The sequence below is a fragment of the Oryctolagus cuniculus genome, chromosome 14 (assembly GCF_964237555.1).
Source record: "Oryctolagus cuniculus chromosome 14, mOryCun1.1, whole genome shotgun sequence".
Taxonomy (NCBI): domain Eukaryota; kingdom Metazoa; phylum Chordata; class Mammalia; order Lagomorpha; family Leporidae; genus Oryctolagus; species Oryctolagus cuniculus.
In genome coordinates, this window is record NC_091445.1 from 43,977,886 (window position 1) to 43,982,706 (window position 4,821).

Here is a 4,821-nt window from a genome sequence, read left to right on the forward strand (position 1 = left end):
CAAACTTTTTTGCTTCTTTTATTTAAATGACCCAAATAGCATATAATAAAAATATTTAATAAGACTTAAATTATTATCCTTGCTACTTATCCAAGGTCTATTTTTTAAAAACTTTTTTAAAAGATTTTATTTATGTACTTGAAAGTCAGAGTTACAAAGAGGCAGAGGCAGAGAGAGAGAGAGGGAGAGAGAGGTTTTCCATCTACTGGTTCACTCCCCAAATGGCTGTAAGGGCCAGAGCTGGGTTGTTCTGAACTCAGGAGCTTCTTCTGGGTCTCTCATATGGGTAGAGGGGCCCAAGGAGTTGGGCCAACTTCTGCTGCTTTCCCAGGCCATTGCAGAGAGCTGGATCAGAAGTATAGTGGCTGAGACTCAAGCCGGTGCCCATATGGGATGCTGACACTGCCGGCAGCAGCTTTACCTGCTATGCCACAGCGCCGGGTCCAATCCGATGTCTTTTATAAATAATCCCTGTGCTCTCACTGACTTTGATCACCTCTCTCCCATTTTATATTTTGGCAGAGTCAGAACTGCAAAAGTTTCTATTTTTAGTGTGCCTATTATGAAATACTAAATTTTGCCGGCGCCGCGGCTCACTAGGCTAATCCTCCGCCTAGCGGCGCCGGCACACCGGGTTCTAGTCCCGGTCAGGGTGCTGGATTCTGTCCCGGTTGCCCCTCTTCCAGGCCAGCTCTCTGCTGTGGCCAGGGAGTGCAGTGGAGGATGACCCAGGTGCTTGGGCCCTGCACCCACATGGGAGACCAGGAGAAGCACCTGGCTCCTGGCTCCTGCCATCGGATCAGCGCGGTGCGCCGGCTGCAGCGCGCCGGCCGCGGCGGCCATTGGAGGGTGAACCAACGGCAAAAGGAAGACCTTTCTCTCTGTCTCTCTCTCACTGTCCACTCTGCCTGTCAAAAAAAAAATAAATAAAAAATAAAAAAAAATAAAATATGAAATACTAAATTTATTTTTTAAAAAGACTTATTTTTTTGTATTTATTTGAAAGGTAGAATGGGAGAGAGAGAAAGAGAGAGAGAGAGAGAGATTTTCCATTTACTGGTTCACTCCCCAGATGGTCACAATTGCTGGGGCTAGGCCAGGACAAAGACAGGAACCTGGAACTCTGTCCTGGTCTCCCATGTGGGTGGCAGGGACCCAAGTACTCAAGCCATCTCTGCTGCTTTTCCATGTGGATTAGCAGGGAGCTGGATCAGAAGTGCAGCAGCCAGGTGTGGAATTGGTACTCATATGGGATACCAGCATCGCAGGTGGCAGTTTAATTTGCTGACCCACAATGCCAGCCCCAATACTAAATTTCTTGATGTGAAGCAGTACAGTTACATCTTTGTACCCCCTCACTTCTCACCTCCATCCCTGAGCAATAATAAACACTAAATGGTGTTTTGAATTGAGCTTTCCTTAGTTGTTAATGTGTTTATGTCTAATCTCCAAGCTGACAAGGGCATTATCCTTCTTGTAATATGGTTAATACTTGTTGGACATCTTTAGTGTTTTGGTAATATGTAGAAATCCACTTGTCTTGCTTCTCAGACTTTCTGTCTCAGAGGAGAGGTAAACAAACAATGATTCCTTGAACTGTTACTGCATTTTAATCAAATCCTGCTTCTCTTTTCCATGTTACTAATTAGGTTAGACTAAGTATCAATTCATCAGACAAGTGAGTAGTACAATATCGCCTTCACATTAGATTTGTAGCTTACCCCTACATTGCTGTACCCCATTAGAGGTTTTTATACCTGCAAGTGTTCCTAGTTGGTGATATCCCCCTACTTATTACTGGATGTTACTTCTGACTCAGTGGATTGTTTAGACAAGATGCTTATGAAACCAATGTCATTTTTATCTCTATAGCGATCAGTTAACTTAGTTTTAATTCATTCAGCATTTATTTTGAGGGCCTACTGTATGCCAAGCATGATGCAAGATGCTCTATATGTTACAGTATTTAACAAAACATGATCCCTCTTGTACCAGGAACAAGGGAAGATGTGCATTCCCACCACTCCTATTCCAAACTGTAAGTGGAGGTCCTCACCAGTGCAACCAGGTAAGTATAAGAAATAAAAGAAAAAACAATCTTTTAGTCACAGGTTCCACAAGAAAGCTACCAGAACAATATATGAGCTTAGCAAGGCCTTAGGATGCACTGTCATCATCTCATTTCATCCTCAAAGTAATCCAATGAATTTGCTTCTGTTCCTCTGTGTGTGTGTGTGTGTGTGTGTATAAACAGATACATAAATGCATAGATTAAGCAAATTGGCCAATGTCTTACACTAATATGCAGCAAATTTGGTGTTCTAACCCAGGTAAGCATGACTTACATTACTCTTCATGCCAGGGCTTCTTAACCTTGACTTAGAATATGGAACCATTCCTGTTATTGCATGGCCTGTGATTGAGTAGAATAGGGGAAAGCTCCTAGGGAGCTGTGCTTCCATAAAACACCTACCCAAATCCTGATGCTGGTCGTGTGAACTCCTGACTGTGTGGACCACATGTTCTGTGTATGCACAGTCCGTCTAGGGGGTGCCTGAAACCTTGGATGGTACAAACCCTAAATCTGAGTATGCTATGCTTTTTCCTATACCTACATAGCCATGATAAAGCACATGATACATATCTATCTATGATTTAAGCACAGTCAGAGCTTAACAACAATAAATAAACAATTAAATAGAATCATCATAACAACACACTGTAATTAAAGTTATGTGAATTTGTTCCCTTTCGAAATATCTTATCTTGCTGTGCTGTATTTTCAAAATGCAGTTGACCGTGGGCAACTGTGAGACCATGGAAAGCAAAACCACAGATAAGGGGAGAGGGAACTTCTGTCTACAGTATTCTATATGCAAATGCTATGTCAGACAGTAACTCTAACCAGGGGAAAATGATCTCTCCAGGTGGCAGTGACGCTCAATAGGACCCAATCCAACTGTTTTCTGGTCTTATCCATGGATATAAAGGGAAGCTGTAATTGCTGTAAGAGAGGCTGGTAGGATCTATGGCCAAGCAGGCAGGAAGAGGCAACATTTGAAAAGGCTGATCTTTCTGTGAGACCCACGGCCATGCTCCATATAAGGGACCACACAGAACACCCAGGGAAGGAGCTCCCCAGGGAAAACCAAAACTCCGGGGGGTCAAGGGAAAAAGCAGGTCCTGGAGAGTGAGTTCAGAGCTCAGGAAAGGTGCTGGGGGGATAAGCTTTGGTGGCTGCATGTTGAGAACACAGGTAACCACTGAAGGATCAACAAGGATGAGGGAGACGGAGAGACTGTTGTGTGAAACTGTGCACTGCCTGTATTACCATTATCACTAACAACAGGTGCACTGAGCATTTTCCGTGTACCAGGAAAGGAACTGTGCTCACCACATGTGCTGTTATGTGAAGTCCTCAGGACATCTCCCCAAGACAAGGACTATTCATCATCACCTCCATTTTACAGAGAGTTTAACTCCAAACCACTACATTGGGCTGCCTCTTGTCTGGGGATACTTTGCACGTGAAGCTGAACTGAGGGCTGTTTAGAAATGAAGACTATGCTGCCGAGATTCCAGAGCATGTCCAGCTAAAGTACAGGGAATGATGTGGATCATGAAAGAGATTCAAAATCAGAAAATAGTAAGGCTTTGGAGTATTGCAGAGATGACGTTAGCCTGAGCTATAGCTTAAAAAGAGGAAAAGGCAAAATGTTCCTAGAGGAAGCCCAGCCATGGGAGTGGTCTCTCAAAAAAAAGGGGAACTTGAGGGATAGCTGGGGGCTGGGGCCCATGCTGCAGGCATGAGGAAGAGACAGTGGAAATTCAGGTCACCAGCTGGAGCAGTGATGAAATTGGCTTGATGGTAATTGCACAGACAGCCGCTCCAGAGAATGGCATTGCTTGCCATGTCCTCATCATACCAATTAGAGTCACTTCACAAGACTGATCTAAGAGTAGGAGTGTTGACTGATTCTTTTGGTAGAATGTAGAGACATCAACTTCAGTGGCTGCTGTGGTTTGAATGGGGTCTGTGCCCTGTGAAACTCATGCTAGAATTGAATCCTTGTTGTCAGGTCTGAAAAAGGTGGAAGGGACAAGCATTCGTCCTAGCAGGTAAGACAAGGGTTTAGGCTCCTGCATCTCATACTGGAGCGTGTCAGTTCAATCCCTGGCTCCAGCTTCCTGCTAAGTGCCTGCTAATCTACAGTTGTAACGAGAATATTGATAAAGAGTAGCTAAATGCTGACAAAAGGGGAGGATATGACATTAGCAGATACCCAATTTTCTTTGGGGTTTGTTCCAAATAGGTTCTATGCCAATGCAAAACTTGATCTCCAATAAAAACCTTGTTTTTCAGAATAGAAGACAATAATAAAGTAGTGACTGCATAGTTATGACGAAGGAAAAGAATCATCAGAAAAAAAGGAGCAGGACTGTTGAAGTCTGTTTTCAAGAACACCCTGAAATACCCACTGCTTACGACTCTGTTCATCCAAATGATGTTCCTTGCTTGGGGAAGATGTCTTACATATTTGTTTGACTGAAAAGAGGGTTTTGCAGGAGTAATCCACAACCAAGACAAACTGTCAATATAAGAGCCCATTGATAATAATTATATAATGAAAAAAAGTGTTTGCAAGATTATTTGGACTGAACTCCTGCTGAGAAAACTTTGAAAGTTACACATTATGATCTATTTAAGCCAGGGTATCAAAGGCTACATTGTCAGCGTAAGATAAATTGAGTATTCTGGGGCCAGTGCTGTGGCACAGTGGGTTAAAGCTCTGACTTGCAGCGCCGCCATCCCATATGGGC

General features: G+C 43.4%; 1 long non-coding RNA gene across 1 annotated transcript; it reads left to right on the forward strand.

The window, feature by feature from the left end:
* The first annotated feature begins 976 nt into the window (after positions 1-976).
* LOC138845169 (uncharacterized) lies at positions 977-4,413 on the forward strand. Its single transcript, XR_011381975.1, has 2 exons — positions 977-2,068; positions 4,364-4,413. It is a non-coding gene; the product is annotated as an uncharacterized lncRNA (long non-coding RNA).
* Positions 4,414-4,821: the final 408 nt, after the last annotated feature.